This window comes from Ammospiza caudacuta, chromosome 15 (genome assembly GCF_027887145.1).
Source record: "Ammospiza caudacuta isolate bAmmCau1 chromosome 15, bAmmCau1.pri, whole genome shotgun sequence".
NCBI lineage: Eukaryota > Metazoa > Chordata > Aves > Passeriformes > Passerellidae > Ammospiza > Ammospiza caudacuta.
This window is the reverse complement of record NC_080607.1, coordinates 6,502,817-6,521,392: the sequence shown is the minus strand read 5'-3', so window position 1 is coordinate 6,521,392 and position 18,576 is coordinate 6,502,817.

Sequence of the window (18,576 nt, the reverse complement as noted above, 5' to 3'; positions counted from 1 at the left end):
TTTCCCTCAGTTTATTGCCCATCCTTGGGAAAACCTACACGATTTACACAAAGCACTGCAGCATTGCACAAATCTGAGCCCTTAAGGGAGGAGAAACAAGAAACAAAAAGTGTGATTTATTAAGAGAATGACAATAAAGCATTGACCTCTGCAAAAAACCGAACAAAGAACAAAGAACATTCTTAACGTGGGAATAATTTCTCGAGGACTCCAGACTTTTGCCTTAAACCTTCCCTCAGCTCCCAAGACTGTATTATTTCAAACTGACCCTTTCAAGGAGATGCAGCCAACTGAAAGAAAAACCTTATGGAACATCTGGAGGGGAATGTAACCTACCCTGTGCAGGATTTCAAACACCAGAATTGATCTATCATAGATCTAAGAGGATATCAAGGCCAGATGCTGCTATGGATAGTCAGCCTTAAGTGGTGATAGTGTTTTCCTTCCATTGCCCTTTTCAAACACTCAGATCTTGAACCAGCCTTGATAAATCAAACCTTTCAAAACCTGATCCAAACAGATGAATATTGTTTTCATTTTAAGGATTAAAAAAAAATTGGCCAAGTCTTATTCTGAATTCTAGAAAACCTGCAGAATCAAGAAATGGGATGGTAATTTACAAGCTTGCTGAATGTGTTCCAACAAATCCACTATTCTGTATCTGGAGACTCAGCCTTTGAAGTTTTTCTTCAATTTACTCACTATCTACATTGTCAGGCACTCAAAGTTTGAGTTATTATAAGTTTCATACTTTTCACAGAAAGCCCATAAGCAACAAAGGATCTTTTACTAGATGTTGTCGTAGAGAACCAGATTAAATAGCCCAACTGCTTATTGCTCAATGTCTGCCTAACAGAAAATTCTTCCTAGTCTTGTTCATTGTTGCTTCATTAGTGAACACGCATTCACTTAGGCTTCCCAAAACATTTGCTGACAAAACTAAATTTCATGCCTTTGTTTAATTGCTTCATCACTCACTGCAAGTAGTCTTGGAAGTTCCCAAGTTTCTTTGAGGGAAAGGTACTCTATATGCACCATTTTCTGTCTTTGGACAGTAAAAGTGAGATCCTTCCATTAGACCAAGTTGGGCCAATCCCCATCCCTTGAACACTTCCAAGGATGGAGCAGCCACAGCTTCTCTGGGCACCAGAAAAATAACTCCATGATACATTATATTCCTAAATCATACATTTTTTATCATTTTTTCACCTTTTTTTTGGTGTTTAGCAGACACTTTGAATACAATATAATGCTAAACATCATTGCTACAATAATGAAAGCATAGCAAAATATGTGTTTTCTCTGAGTAGGATGAGACAACTAAAATTACCTGAGTCTCTGGCACAGGTAAGTCCCAGTGCAGTATGAAAATGCCACAGCATTCTCCAGGCATGTGACAGATGGAGCATTGCAGCTGAGAACACCAAGTTTGTGCCCTAAAACTGCACTTGGGGCAAAACAAAACTTGTGGTGAAAATACCAGGTCCAGTGGAATATCTGCTAAGTAATGTATTTTTTCCAGGTGTGTGGGGCTGCACACAACCCATTCTTCCACTACAAGTTGAGTTCAGGTGGAAGATAAGTAAGAGATGTTGAAGAAATTGAGTGGTTTCCATGGATTTCCCAGAGCTTGCAATCCCCTCAGCACTCCCATCTGCCCCCAGAGAGATGCTGAGCCTGTGCCACCCATGGACAACAAAATGAAGATGTTATGTGCTGCTCAGGAATGTGTTTGTGGTGGAGCACTGGCAGAACAGAATGTCCCAGGCCCCAGCAGATCAGCCGGAGCTGGAACAGTGTCGTGACTCAGATGCCCAAAACCAGGCAGAGCCCTGCCCACACCAACTCTGCTCAGACCTCCTGCTGCCTCTGTGTTGCTCCTAGATTTCTGTTTTCTGTCCAGGATTTTTGGACAGGAATACAGACACCCTGTCCTAAACAAAAAGAGAGGAGTAGCTTTAGTCCATCCACTAAGCAAAACTGAGAAAGCTCCCTTCAATGAAAACTATCATATTATTGTAGCATTTCTGTCCATTCACAGAAAGAGAAACCACAGCTGAGTGCTCCACAGCTGAGTGATGTGTGCCAGCCTCAGGTGAGGCTTTTGTTCTTCCCAGTTCCCAAAAAAGCACCATGAGGGGACCTGCCACCAGCCATATAAGCATCATCTTGGCAATGATTAACATTTTTTTTCCATAGGCACAAAAGAAACTGAGCATCCATTTCTCTTATGTAAAACCTTTCATTAAATTCCATTTGACTTTATAGATGACACTGGTTATAAATAAGATTGACAAGCCCAGCAGCCATATGGATGTTTGGAGTAGCACATCCCACTCACAGAGCACTTCTGGGAACACATCTTTGGCTCAGGAGTGGAAGAGATAACAGACTTCCTAGAGCTCCTCTTAGAAGAGTTGGATGGGAAATAGAGAAGTGTGGAAACACTTCAGAGAGGTGCTTTGTGCCTGCTCTTTCTGGGACACACATCTGAGTGGTTCCTGCAGAGGTGAAGGGTGATCCCTTCTGCATGTCAGCACCATCAGGTAATGCAGGATCACCAAGTTTCTTGTGCTCTGCAAGCACCACCATGGTCATTTCTGGACCCCCACAGCCACACTGGAGTGGGGCTTCCCCAAAATGTGGCTCTTCTGCTTCTGTCTTCACTGTCCCACCAGTTCCAGCCCTACACAGGGGTGGGGGACGGGCAGGACAGAGCTGTCACAGGAACCCCCAGTCCAGCCCCATTTCCAGGCAGGCTGGAGCAGACAAGGAATCCCACTGGGAAAGTGGGGACCCCTCAGCACCCTGACACCACAGGGGTTTAAAAATGATGTGACAGGAGGTTTGTGCAAAAAAAAAACGTTTCTTGGCCACTTTTGCTGTAACACCAGAAGGGCATGTCATGGACCAGAGGAACGGGATATTTTAATATTGAGATAAAATTGATGCAAGCAGGAGTGGAAAGTTAAAAAGAAAGCTTTTAACTCCCTGGACAGAGCAAAGGAGAAGATGTTAAGTAAAGAGAGGGGAGCTGTGAGCAGCAAGTCTTTGCTGCACTGGGAGCAGAGTGCTGCAAGGTGCAGATCAGTGCCGGCAGCCTGCCCTGCCTGTTGCACTTACACCATTACTCAACCCTTTTGCAAAGCTTCACACATTGTCCCTGTCCAAGATGCAGCTACTTTGGCTGGCAGTATTGTCGTCCCATTCTGTTGTAAGGTAGAAAAATTATAAAAGCAAGGCTTCATAAAATCAGGTCTGTTCTGTTAAATGGATGGTTGGCTTTGTCAAGTTAGTACTTTGCAAGTTGTCATGTGAAAATAGTTTTGTTGTGAGTAGTTTGTTAACATAACAATCTATTCCTGGGTGAAAAACAACTAGCACTTGTATAAACATTAAAATTGTGAAAACTAGTGAAGAAAATATGTAAACAATTGAAGAGTAGAGAGATTTGATGGATAAGTAAAATAGTTTTTACTACTAAAGTAGTTGGTAAGAAAGCTATTGACTAATTGGAGTCACACACAAGGTCTGTAAAACTGTATAAAAACTAGTTATGTGAATAAAGAATGGGCTTTTTCCACTATGAAGAAAATAAAGTCTCCTATGAAATATTCCAATACCACTCAACTGCAGCCAGCTCTGATGGACAAATTGCAGTAGTGTCTGCCAGTTGCTTGACATCATCCATTTAGGGAAAAGATCAAAACTGAGTCCCTCATTTATCCTCTAACTTTCCATATGTTCATCTAAAATCTGTGCCTTCTTTAAGCGCATGAAAACAATCCATGTTCATTTGTCTTACAACAGATTTTAGAGTAAAGCAGTTTTTAACCTGTCCTCTGTTCTGATGCTGCTGCAAGCATTTTTCAGATTTTTCCAAAAATGCAGTGGCTTGGAGAGCCACATGTCTGCAGGGCAGGTCTGTGCCTCACACACATGTTAACTCCTGGGCTGCCAGGACTCTGTGACAGGGGCTCCTGGAGCTGTGCTGGGCCCCAAAACAAACCACTGAGCATGTTTGGTGGCAAGGCACCAAAGTTTTCTCTGCAATATACTGCCTTCACTATGTGCACAATTGTTCTGACAGATGTTATGTTTTCTGTTAATGCAATCACTCTAATTAGAAAGGAAATCAGATAAATTGGGAAATTAGATAAATACTACAATGAGAACTGATCAAAAAGGAAGGGCTTTATATAATGGCTATTGCAAATTCCAGATTCCTGTCCAATATTGCCAATATTGGCTATTGCCATAATTACTGCCATAATTATTGCCAGATCCCTGTCCATTAATATTTGGCCATTTAGTTTTGAGGTAAGTGCAAAGGTAAGAGCCTTCTTGCACGTCTTGATGGGGCTGTGGAGTTAACTAGGCCATCCTGAGAAAAGACATGTTTCTCCTTGAGTCAAAGTTAGTTTTTTGTTGCAAAGTTGGTCCTTTGTGCCCACTTGCACAGGCTTCTCAAGCTGTATCACTGGGAGTTTCTACACCAGGTACACTGTGGTGGTGTTTGCAGGGCTCCCAGGACAAGGGAAGAGATGAGGATCTGACTCCATGTTTCAGAAGGCTGATTTATTATTTTATGATATATATTATATTAAAACTATACTAAAATAATAGAAGAAAGGATTTCATCAGAAGGCTAGCAAGGAATAGAAAGGAAGGAATGAGAATAAAATCTTGTGACTGACCAGAGAGTCCGAGCCAGCTGACTGTGATTGGCCATTAATTAAAAACAAGCACATGAGACCAATCACAGATCCACCTGTTGCATTCCACAGCAGCAGACAATCATTGTTTACATCTTGCTCCTGAGGCCTCTCAGCTTCTCAGGAGAAAAATCCTAGCAAAAGGATTTTTCATAAAATATGTTCATGACAGTACACAGAACATTGAGTCAAGATTTACAGGTGGTTTCAAATGACCAACCAAACTCCATTTGGACCTGTTGACTTCAATTACTTGAAGATTTGGTTCTCATTATGAAATGTATTTTCCCAGTGCTGAATTTCATTACTTCTTGGCTGACAGAAAAATTGCATAATAAAATTGTGTTGCTTGAAAGGGTATGGTAGAAAAATTTATAGATTGAGAGAGAAGAGACTGCATCCTATATAATATTGTATTATATTATATTGCATCTTCAGTCAGAATTATAATACTTTCAGGAAAAAGCAAAAGATGTTTTTCTTAAAACAGCTTCACTGCCAAAAATATGTAATTACCTTTCTCAGCTAAATTTTCAACTACTATGCACCCGAAGAGGAATGTTTGGTGAATATACAACCAAATTCCCTGAGGGAAATTCCCTGTGTAATCACTGTCACAGAAAGCTGAAAGAATCAGAAGTTTTGAGAGGAAGTCTCCAGCTTGTTCTAGCAAGGTTATCTGCTAATCATATATTAGGCCAGGCTCAGCCTGATGCAAATTAAAGTAATTTAAACAACAGAAAAATCAACTGAAAATACTGAAAAGGAATTAAATTATATTATTTCCCCTTAAAAATGAAATGCAGATTTTCTGTGGTTACATCTTGAAATGAAGTACTCTTAGATTATGAAGGATTAACTGTTCTTGGTTTTCTATCTTGACTCCATACAACAAAAGTTACTACAAAACAATTTCATAACCACTTAATAAACAATATTTTAATCAACTGAAAGCCTCACTTTCAGCTATAGACCATCATTTATGCAACGGTCTGCATTGCCCCAAAACTTGTGAAAAAGACTCTTGAGATTTCTTGTCGCTGAAATAATGCCTGACATGTTATTTAACCATCTTTTCTATGGCTCCAATCTTTATGCTTTTATCTGCTTCAAGGGGTTCTGTGTCCTTGTCGCCTTCTTGGGAAAACTGGAGGCAGAAGATTGCTTACATGTGTAGCTGCAGTGCCCATCCTCAGCACTGACCAACATGCTCTCCCAGCCTGTGTGTGGTACAGCTGAGGCTCTGGAAAAGCACAGCTATCCTTGTGCAATGCTTTCAGCCCAGCACTGCTGTCATGCCGCTAGCAAAAATAAAAATCCACAAGTGTTGCATTCAGTAAAAAGAAGGAGAAGGTTTTTAGGGCTGCACAATGCTTATTCATGCTTAGTTATTGCTTAATAAAAATTTCCATTCCAGTAAATGCCTTTAGACTTGAGAAAGGCAGGGCTGAGAGAAGGCCTTGGTGGCAGAGGTGATGGTCGAGCAGGTCTTGCAGGACTCACTTCAGCAAAGTGCCCTGCCCAGGCATCAGGGAAGCAGGAACTGGTTTGGATGCTGGAGCTCCAGGCTTCTTCCTCTCCCCTTGTCCTGGTGCCATCCCCTTAATTGTCATCAATACAAGGGGCATTTGGTGGCTGGAACAGCCTCTCCTCCCAGTCCTTGACACACACAGTGGAGGGTGATGACCAAGGGCAAGACAGAGGTAGAGAAGAGTTCTTTCTTCTGGTGTTATCTGCACTTTTCTTTTCTGTGAGTGTGGTTCATACAAGCAGAATATTTAATCATTAGAGCACCTCTCCTATAAGGAAACTGAGAGAATTGGGATTGTTCAACCTGGAGAAGGCTCTGAGGAGATTTTATTGCAGGCTTCCAGTGCCTGAAGTTGCTCTGAGAGAGCTGGAGAGGGATTTTGGGCCTAAAGTGCCAGGACAAGGGGCAATGGCTTCCCACTGCCAGAGGGCAGGGTTAGATGGAATATTGGGAAGAAATTCTCCCCTGTGAGGGTGCTGAGGCCCTGGCAGGGTGCCCAGAGCAGCTGTGGCTGCCCTGGATCCCTGGCAGTGCCCAAGGCCAGACTGGACAGGGCTTGGAGCAGCCTGGGACAGTGGAAGATGTCCCTGCCATGGCAGGGGGGGCACTGGGTGGGCTTTAAGGTCCCTTTGAACACAAAGCATTCCAGGAGTACATGAGTCAGGTTGTACAAAACACTGTGGATTCTTCCAACACCAGAGGCTTTTGGCCACCTCCCTGGAGTCAGCAGTGCCCTGGCAGAGTCTTGACTCAGGTCACTGCTGCTGGACAGCATCTGACTCACACTGTCCCAGTGTCAGGATGGATGACACCAGCACCATGGCAGCAGCAGTGCTGGCCATACACTCCAACCAGGCCCCAAACACCCACAGTGTTCATTGTGGCAGCTCTGTGCCTCAGCTTCCTGCCCTGTGTGGCCAAGTCAGACTCTGTTATGCAATACTTGAACCCCCAGCTTGCTGTGTCCTCGCCCCATCTTGTGTCTCCAGACCATGACAGTCCTACAGTGTGTCCCTTCTCTCCTTCAGGAGTGGGAAATGAGGAGCCAGTGCCAGCTTTCATTCCTCTTCCCCCTCCCCTTGGGGGCCATTAGTTCTTCTCCACGTCCTGAACAAGCTGCTGGAACAGTGCCATGGCATCCTGGGATCAGTGAGTGTCCTGAGGGTGGAAGGGAAGGAAATGCTCTTCTGCTGGGGAAGGAAGAGGTTTCCCACTGGAGAAGGGGACAAAAGAGCAGCAGCCCCAAGTCGGAATCTGCACATTGTTCCACAAACCATCTTCCTTTGCAGAGGAGGCCAGGGTCTAATCAGAACTTCCTGACAAAGGATGAACAAAATACCAAGACAAAGAAGCCAAGAAGAGCCATTTGCCTTCTCTACAGATCACAAAGCTCAGTGGCCTTTTTTAATTCCTCATAAATTAGTCTGAAACCCAGCACTCAGTGGCTTGATTTTAGCATTGGATGCTCAAAGGTTGCTGTTGCCCACCATGAGTGAGGTGGAGAGGTGACTGGAGGCCTCATGCCCACAGAGCGGGTGAAGTGCCTAGTTAGCAAAGTCTAATTTATTTTTTGGGGGTGCAAGTGGGTGTTTTTCTTAAAATCCCATCAGACTATTCTGAAGAAGGCATCTTCTTTGAGAAGGTACTTCAGGATAACCTGATTGTGGCCTTCCAGTACCTGAAGAAGCGGACAAGCAAGATTTAGAGAGAGCCGCTATTTACACAAGCCTAGAGTGATGGGACAAAGGGAAGGGCTTCCCACTGATGGGTGCAGGGTGAATGTTAGGATATTGGAAAGGAATTCTTCCCTGTGAGGGTGGGCAGGCCCTGGCACAGGGTGCCCAGAGCACCTGTGGCTGCCCTGGATCTCTGGGGATGTCCAAGGCCAGGCTGGACAGGGCTTGGAGCACCCTGGGACAGTGGAAGGTGCCCCTGTCCATGGCTGGGATGGAACTGTAAACGTCCCTTTCAACCCAGGCCACTTGATCACTTTGTAATTCATAGAAGGAATGTGCCAAAGCTATAGATTTCCTTTTATGATGGGGCTTTGCCTTCAACGTGTGATAGCTGCCAAGGCCAAAGGCACAAAACAAGCAATACTGTCACAGACACATTTTATGAAAAATCCTTTCCTTAAGATTTTTTCTCCTGAGAAGCTGAGAGGCCTCAGGAACAAAATGTAAACAATGATTATCTGCTGCTATGGAATGCAACAGGTGCATCTGTGATTGGTCTCATGTAGTTGTTTCTAATTAATGCCCAATCACAGTCAGCTGGCTTGGACTTTCTGTCCAAGCCACAAGCCTTTGTTATCATTCTTTCTTTTTCTATTCTTAGCTAGCCTTCTGAAGAAATTATTTCTCCTATTCTTTTAGTATAGTTTTAATATAATATATATCATAATAAATAAATATATATCAAAATAATAAATCAGCCTTCTGAAACATGGAGTCAGATCTTCATCTCTTCCCTCATCCTAAGACCCCTGCGAACACGGTTACACAACACAACCCACAGAGTAGAACTAAGTCAGAAGTTTCTTTCTTCTCCAGAAATGCCCTTGGGTGGGTCTCCTGCACCCTACATACCTGATTACAAACCTCTGTTGTTTAACTAAAGGATGGGGTGAACTGACAGCAGAATTCCCAGCTGATATCGGATTGGAGAGGGAGGAAAGAAATGATAACCCATCCAAAGCACAGCCTCTACCAACGTGCTTTAGATATTTATTATAAGCAAGACTGCTCACATCCCTCCTTCACTTCATGTCTGATTTATAAAACCAGGAAAGCAGAGTGGAGGTTCATCTCTGATGCAGCCAAACAAGATGTACTGAGCACACCCTGCTGCGCCTCTCTCCCCTGGGCTGACACCGCAGTGCCAGAAGCCCTCGCGCTCCCAGAGCTCTTCCCTTTCCTCCTCTGCTCTGGTGGCTCCCTTTCAGGGAAAATAAACGTAGATAGAGGCCTTAAAAGCTGAGTTCCCAAAGAAGCTCTAGAAAAATCAAAGGATTTAGTAGGATTAGTTTCATCTGAGTCACTGTGGACTTTCTCGCCATGAAAAAAGCCAGACTTACCAGTAAATGGACAGCACTTTTATGACATTCCACTCTGGCTGGAGGTAGAGTTTCTTCATCTACACTCCTGGGGTGAGTATATTCTTTGTGGTGTAAGTGGATGCTTTGCTTTTATTTATAAGTTATTAATGATTTTATATTTTTTCATTATTTTTTTAAATTACAGCACAATATTTTCAGAAGATACAGCTCCAGCGAGAACTCTAGATGTGATATGGATATTTTAGCAAGCTAAAACAAAAATACAGGGGCCAGAAAAATCTATAGTTTAAATATTCTGCTTATATGTAGGCATAAATTGATATATATATTTTTACTTTTAAAATAGCAGCACAGGTTGGTTGAAACTTGAAGATTATAACTACTCACCATTTTTTGTGAAATATAAACTGAATATATTTAGAAAGGAGACAAGTTTTCATTAAATTAACATATTAATTTCTGCAAATCTCCATTATGGGCAAGACAGTATTTTCTTTCTGCTTTTTAAATTACAAGCTTGCCTTTAGAAATTGGACAGCTAAGGTTTATAAACATCTTTTCATGTGAAACATACTTTTACTTCTTCCAGAGTTTTGTCACACACCAGGCTCAAATTCCTTATATTATGGGGATAGAATAAGTAGCTTCTTCACTGTGGAGAGTTTAGTTTTCTTTTTAAGGAGAGATTTCATTGAATGTTGAGTTGGGTTGTTTTAAACCACTTCCAAAATGTTCTTGTTATTGTACCAGCAACTCTTAATAAATTTATGAACATGCTACATCATCATGCATGTTCAGATTTATGCAAGATGTTTTTATGACCTGTGCAGAACTCCAAAACCTGTAAACACACTGATAGCATTAACAAGGATCAGATGCCTGCTGCTTTTCTGGTATAGAAAATAAGAAGGCAGAAGTTCTGAATGTTTGATGAATTTGGTGCCTCGGTCTCTGAATCCGCCGCTGGGTTTCATGTTTGTGGCTCCCACACAAGTGCTGAACACGTTCTGCACTTTCAGATTAATTCTAGCAAATTTCTGAGACCTTTTTCTCCATTTGGTGAGGGAGGATGGCAAGCGCAGATAATTTTTTTTTGCAGGGTAATTAGACCACTGATATTTGTTTCCTGTATCTTAAATTTTAAGTTGCAGGAAAGTATAAACCAAAATAATTTTTAAAATTAGAAATGTATTGTGATACTGGTTTTGTAGTGGATTTTTGCCCCTCCATTTCAAATTCCATTGCAACAGAAAAATTTAGTGCTTTATCTCGAAACATACAGCAGTGCCACTGAGAAATGTCTGATGCTGAGAAAATGGCAATCGTTACTGAATATTATGTAGTCCTCAAAATCCTTTTCTGTGATTAGCTAGAATATGGCTGTAGCAGAACAATTAAATTTGATTTAGGACATTTTAAGATCCCAACAGTACAGCCTGTTTTATTGTTCAGATATATCCCTCACAGCACAGTAACTCACTAAGATAGGAAAAATGTTATGAACGTAACATGAATTACCAAAGTTAGGAATGCTGGATGTAAATTAGCTGTTTAATTAAAATGATTTTTTTTTTCAATTGAGTTGGTCATGACAATCGTTAGAGCCTGTAACTTAAAATGCAAAGAATGCAAAAATTTCATGTAAAATACTGAAGCACTTAGGAGACCTCATTTTCTATCTGTAAAATATACATATATAGTGAACATATTTGGCATTTTGAGCCATAGTGAGGCACTGGGTTTTGCAGTGATCAGAAATACAGCAGGTACTTCACAGAGTAATGGAAATTTCTTCCATAGAAACATTTTCAGTTTAAAGTCCTGAAAATGTTACTGACAATAAAAAGTACATCTGCCACCTTTCAGTTCATGTTGCTATTGCCCCTCTCTTCCCTTCATTGTTCCTAATGCTTTGCTTTTGCTGTCTTCATTCTTCAGGCAAGTGAAGAAACTTTTAACAAAGAACGTATCCTCTAAAGATTTTATTTTTCTTTACTTCCTTTCTTTTATTTTTTAATTTTTTTTAAATATGAAAGCAGGATCAATTCAGACAAGTTTATCACACAAATTTGAAACATTTAGTCTTCGGCTAAAACTCTTCCTGATTAAATATGAAAGTGAAAGAGATGGTTAGGATTAACTGTTCATGGGCAGTTGCTATTATTAAATTACATAATGAAAAATATGATGGATAAAGCTTTCCAATAAATACTTTACCTATAATTGTTCCAATCCATTTTCAATATTTCCATCATCAAAACACTCTATTTCTCTTCACAGGGATTTAAAGTATTTAAATTGCAAAACAAATCTTATATTGACCACAAGATTCTAAAAATGAGGGTGACAGGTAAAGAAATTAAGTCAAATCTGACTGAAATATTTTAGATAATCCTAAGAGTGAAAGACAACTCACAATATGAATTTCCAAGCAATGAAAAGGGATGAGAGATAATGGGAAAAGAGTAACCAGAGAATATCAATAGGGAGTTGTCACTGTTGAGATGGACAGACAACACACACACAGACTTGTGCAGAGGCAACAATGCCTTCTCTTCATTACAAGTTGTTCTTAAGTTTTATACCCTTAACAAAGCGTGATCTTCAGTCATTAGTTACATCAAAACAGCTCATTATATTCATCAGGCAAAGCAATAGCTCATTGTACTTTATTGGTACAAAGCAATTAACATCAATAATTAATTGGCAAGAGTTTACAACAAATTATTTAGGCACGTAGGCTGCTCACTAAGGCATGTATCCTCTAATTGCAAACATCCCTTATGTGTCTATTTTATTGGTTTTCGTGCTAACGGCCTTGCTTTCTGCTTTGCTATGGATAAACTCATATTTTATCAATTTCTGATTCTGCTAACTCAGTTGTTTAGCCTGCAGACCAGCTGCTAAAACTATCCACAGGGAGTGGGAGGTTGGGGGTTTTTATGTTGCATAAACCCAGCAGTAAATCCAGTACCAACCTGTAGCCGTGTGGTTTCAGTCCTTTTGACTGCTTCTAGTAAAACAGCATCCTTTCATTTCAGACTTTCAGAGCAACCATTGGACACCAGACCTCTTGAGTCTAAGGTAAAACATAATAATGTAATATTAAAGACATAATAATGTAGCTCTCCTGAGCTGTAGCAGTATTACACCAAAATGCAATGCTTCAATTCACAGTATTTTATTCAAAAGCATAAACCGGATTGGTTTCATTTTCACTTCATTTGTCACTTCTCCCACTGCCAACTCAGAGCTTTCTCTGAATGGTTTTCAAACATGCCTGTCTTCTCCATTACTTATCACAGAAAAAAAAAATTATAGCAGTGCAACACTGCAGAACCAGCAGCAAGGGATGTGCCACATAAAAAAACAAAGGTCTTAAACTGCTTTCCACTGAACTTTGCAAAGACAAATGTGCATAACCGGATGTTTTGGCGATATTTGTTATATTTACTCCCGTGCATAAGCAAGAATTTATCAGGTATAACCTGTTTAACCCAGTTGGCTGCTTTCAGGAGGGATCAGGAGCTCAGATGTAAGAGAATGGGAGACCTCACTGAGTGCTGGCAGCCCTTCTGCAAAGGAACTCTCATGACTCATTGTATTGTTCAAACCTCATCCTCTCATGATTCTTCAGACACTTCATTCCTCTATTTTTGATTGTTTTTATCCATTTTCACACATGTGGATAAGGATTTGCTTGACAGTGATAATTTGCTCTCTTTTTAAAATATTAGGGGCAAAATCTGCAAATTTCTATTCTGATGTTCCTTCTACAGAAATGCTTTTGCTGTTTGGCAGCTTTTTCACATTTGCCTTCCCAAGTCTGTAATGAATGTCTGATTTGACATGGCAGTGACTTCAATTGATTCTCAGGGCACTGGGACCCCCCCAGTCATTCTTGTTGAAGATGGAGGCAAAAAATGGATGATGGACCAAGGGGGTCTCAGGGTCTTCTGCTGGAGGACCATGATTGTGAGATTGATCAAATCCCGGTTGAAATTGTGTGGCATCTGATGCCCCAGCTCAATCCCTAAAAATCAATGGGGGATTTGTCCAAAAATCTTCAAAGAGCTGTTAATGTCATCGTAAAGCCTCTCTTGATGATTTTTGAGTAATTTTGGGAATTCAGAGAGGTCCCAGCTGAGTGGAAGTAGGCAGATGTTGTCCTGATTTTCAAGAAGGGCAAGAAGGTGGACCCAGGAAACTACGGGCCTGTCAGTGTCCCTTCAAAGCCCAGTAAAATCATGGAAAAAGGTTATTCTGGGAAATATTGAAAAACAGCTGGAGGACAATGCAGCCATTGGTCATAGCCAGCAGGGCTTCATGAGGGGACAGTCCTGCTTGTCCAACCTGATTTACTTCTATGGAAGTGTGGAACAACACCTGGTGGATCTAGGAAAGCCAGCAGATGTAATTCTTTTGGACTTCAGCAAAGCTTTCTATACTGTCTCTCACAGGATTCTTCTGGGCAAAACATCCATCCCAGCACTGGACAAACACATCATGGGGTGGATGGGGTGGCTCATGGGATGGGCACAAATGTGACAGTAACTGGGGTGACATCAGACTGGCACAGGTCACTAGTGAGGTTCCAGAGGGCTCAATCCTCATCCCTGTGCCCTTCAACACCTTCATAAATCACCTGGCTGCAGGACTGGAAGGAAAACTGAGCAAGTTCACAGATGATGCAAAACTGGAAGGAGCTGTTGACTCCCTTAAAGAAAAGAGAGGTCCTGCAGGGAGACCTCAACAAGGAGAGACCTGGGCCATCAGTGACTGCATGGAGCTCAACAAGGGGAGGTTCTGTGTTCTGCACCTGGCATGGGGTAACCCTGGGTGTGTGCACAGACTGGGAAAGGGATACTGGAAAGCAGCTGCAGGAAGAGCTCCTGGTTGATGGCAAGTTGGATGTGAGTCAGCAGTGCCCTGGCAGCCAGGAGATATGTCCCTGTCCTGGAGGGCATCAGGCCCAACATCTCCCCAGGATTGTCCTGCTCTGCTCTGCAGAGGCCTCACCTCCAGTCCTGAGGGCAGTTTGTGCACCTCAATATAAAAAAAGACATTAAGCCCTTAGAGAGCATCCAAAGGAGGCCACAAGGATGGGGAAGGGTCGGCAGGAGCCATATGACAAGAGGCTGAGGGGACTTGGTCTGTTCAGCTGGAGAAGAAGAGCCTGGAGGGGAGACCTCATTGGGGTTTTCAATGTCCTCATGAAGGGCAGCAGAGGAGCAGCTCTGGCCTGTGCTCTCTGTGACCAGGGACAGGACCCAGGAAACAGCTGGAGCTGTGCCAGGGAGGCTCAGGCTGGATACCAGGGAAAGGCTCTTCCCCAGAGGGTGCTGGCACTGCCCAGGCTCCCCAGGGAATGGGCACAGCCCCGAGGCTGCCAGGGATGCCCAGGGTGGGGCTGTTGGGGTGTCTGTGCAGGGCTGAGGCTGCCTTGGGTGATTCTGTGGGTCCCTCCCAGCTCAGAATATTCTGTGATTCTGTTCTATGGCTCTGTACACAAGTATTTTAAGTAGAGGACTTGCATCACCCCAGGTTTGGAGCACTATGTGCTCTATGTGTGCATATATAGGTTTTATTTTTCTCTAGAAACCTTACATAAAATGAGATAATAATTCCTGGCCTGCTTATTTTCTTCTACCATGTGATCCCTGGCTTAGATTGAACTGTTTCAGAGATGTGTTTGATCTCCATTACAGTGGTTGGGATTCTTGAAAGCCACCAGCACAAATTCATCTCTTAAATTACCCACAGCTCTCGTTGCTTCTGTCCTGCTTTGCCTAGCAAGTTTTGACAAGTAAGTTATCAGATGAATAGCTCTTCTCAAATGGGGCTGATTGAGAAAATGGGAAGCAGCTTCAAAGTACAAACGATCAATTGTCTCAAGAAATACAGATCTCTGGGGGTGCTGAACCCAATTATCCATCCCTTCTTTGGATAATATTTCAAGCCAATTATGCAAATTTTACACCAATCTGGATATGAATTTCATCTAGTTCTAACTTTTGTTCTTTGTCTTTGCTAATCTCAACTGCAGTGACTTTCACATCTGAGTTAATGCTGGGTTTATTTACATCCCAGCAGACTCATTGGATGACCAGGACAAGATGCTTCGTAACCTGATATTGCACATCATTACTGCTGTCATTTAATATTAGAGGATGAAAGAAAGTTATTACAAAGTACAGAGGTTTGAGAGCTTGTTCTTCCAGGAGAAGATTTCAGCCAGGATTTAAAAAACCAAACCAAAACAAATCTCAAAGAATGAAAATGCTGAAATTTTACTTTGCTCTGCCAGGGTTTTCCATCCTTGTACTGTTCTGCTGCCCAAAAACTTCCTTTATTTTTCCTCTTAGGAGTGAGCAGCACAATCATATGAAATCTATAACTGTCCCTTCAGATGGTCCTGCCAGTAAATACTTTTAGATTACTTGCACATATTGGCATGTCACAGAAGCAGAGCACCTTCTGCCTACTGAAACCTGAGACAGACTTGTAAACAACAGCATTTTAATTTAACTTTCTTATTTATATATTAGAAAAAATACACCCTTTAAGCCAAGAGAGGAAAGTTTTCAGAATAGCAATGCTTTTCCAAGAAAAACATTTGCAATTGAGATTGAAGCTTAAACTTTATTAATAAATTAGATTCTTGCACTGTACAAATGCAGCAAACCAAGGACGGCTCAGCTGCTTTCTGTCACAGGAACATGACTCCAAAAATCAAAGAGATGTTGCTGATAGAAGTCAGATCTCATATACCCATGAAAGACATCAAATCCTTTTCTAAGATGGTATAAGGCCATTAAAATACATGATCTATAACAATCCACAGACTATTCAAAGAGCTTTGTAGATGATGGGTGCACACTAACCCTGCTGTGAATCAAACAGAGCCCATATGTACCCAGATCCTTGTGAGGATTTTTTTGTCTCAACCCATTCCCAGTGCCACCAATTGCATCTTCAGGGAGATGCTCAGGGGAAGGGGCAGGGAGGAGGTGGCACAAAGGAGTCACAGAACAAAGAGTGATGGAGGGCATGGAGAGAGAGAGCCACAAGAAATTATGAGGCGATGGAGAGGTTGACAAAATGGGGGGAGTTGAGAGAGATCAAAAAGCATGGATATTGAGAAAAATGAGGGGGATTCAGGAAAGACAGATAAAGACAGGTGGATAAAGGAGAGTGTAAAACACATCAGAGAGGAAAGGAAACTTGGCTGGAAAATGGGGGAAAACAAATATCATAGAGGAAAACATTAATGTACAGAAGAGGAGAAAGAAAAGCCAAGATGTGCTAACTATGGAACAAGGGGAATGAATAAGAAAAGGCAAAATACATTGATTTTGTTGTAATGCAAAAGAATGGAAAATAAAAAGAGCCAAACAGGGAGAAAATGAAACACTGAGATAAAGCGAAGAAAAGAAACCCAAATGTGCTCACACACCAAATTTTTACAAGACTGGTACAGTGTATGCAAACCAGGTGTTCTGCATCACGTCTGCCAACCCAAACCACAGTCCAGCATGACAGTGGAGTTTCTTTACAAAGCAGCACACAACAAATCCCTGGGGTTTCTTTCTCTTTTAGATGCATAAATGTCTGCAATATAACGAGATTTAAATTCAGGGTCTCAAGGCTGGGATGTAAGCTAAAACCAGAATTTGTCCCTAATTTAGGTAACAGCAGTGTCTGAAAAGTAGGGGGATTGTGATGGGAAATTTAGACTAAGGTTTTATTTCAAGAGGGATAAAAAACAATAATTTTCAACATGAACTTTGAAATTCCACTTTCAAAAGGAAGACTGCTAATACTGTCAATTCCCCTGCAGACATTAGCACATAATTCTGTAATTAAAATGCTTTGAGATGAAGCATTTGGTTGCTGTTAAAGATTTTCATGTGGTAAATGCCAGTTTCAGAAACTAACATCCCAACCCTCAGAAATTCACCCAGTTCTACCGTATGCCCCATTTCAAACCCATCACCCAACAAAAGTGAAGCAGGAATGAGGGGAAAACATCTCTCAAGAACCTCAGAAATTCCATATGTTCATGCAGGTCTGTGTCCCCCCTGCTGCTCCAGGTGTCTTCACACAGCTCCTCTGAGAAGCTGCTCTGAGCACCACTCAGGTGTTTTTCCTCATCATCTTCCTCTCCACCTGGTCCCTCAAATTATGCTCCTCAAGCACTCACAGAAGTCCTATTTTGTCCCCAGTATTTCTGGTGGCTGGACATGTCTTTCCGTCATGTAGGAACTCTGTTGGTGGGTAACCCCTAAACGTCCCAGGATCCAAGCAAACATTCTGGTTGCTTTTTGGAAAAAACACAGGCTAAGCACTGTGTATCTCCTTTTGCAGATGTTCTGCACTCTAAAACACTGCAACATCATAAACTGCTAGTACCTTCAATCAGAAGTAGTAAAAACCAAAATGAACAGCTTTAGATATTTACAGAATTTTCCAGTTTGGGGGTTGTAAGGAGTGGTTCCTACTCCAAGGCAGCATTTCCCACGGCCCTGTGTTTCCTTGCAAATTTTCCAAGTTTTGTAAAGTCAGCTCGTGTTACCTTTCTATCACCTTTCTCACCTAAACTGCCACAGTTTGGCAGGCTGACTGAAAGAAACAAAAAAAGTAATAAAAAGACCTCCTAAGAGGCATTTTTCCTACCCCAGAACAGTCCTGATGAGATCCTCAGCACTAAAAAATACAGACTTGCTCATAAGACAGAGAATGCAAAGGGGCTGCAGTTTTATTTCATATCAGAGCTTCTACCCCTCAATCAACTTATATTATACAACCACTCATGAGGCTGTTAAATCAAATTTGAACCTTCAGCTTCCTAAAAACCCATTGCTGCTTTGAAAGTCCTTCCAGCCAGAGGGTTTTGGTGCCCCAGGCTGCAAACGTGAGCAGTGTTGTCAGCAGCTAAAGAGCTCAACCATTCCTTGTTTCTATCTTTCCCCTCGTACAAAACTCACCCAAGTAGGCATAAAAAGCCCAAAAATCAGCCCTTGTGGGCACACATGACATGCACATGGCTGCAAAATGGCCAACAAAAAGAACTAATATACTTTGGAAATGTATAATGTGACCCTTGAAATGATAAAGGGACATTTGATGCGTCTTGAATAATCACACCCACATTCAGGTAAACTCATCTGGTCTTTGTACATGCCTTTACCAAGCTTAAGGAAAAAAGCTTTTCCTCCGTGGCATTTTGACTTTGAGTGACTCCACAGAACTGTCCCATTGGAGCGGAGCTG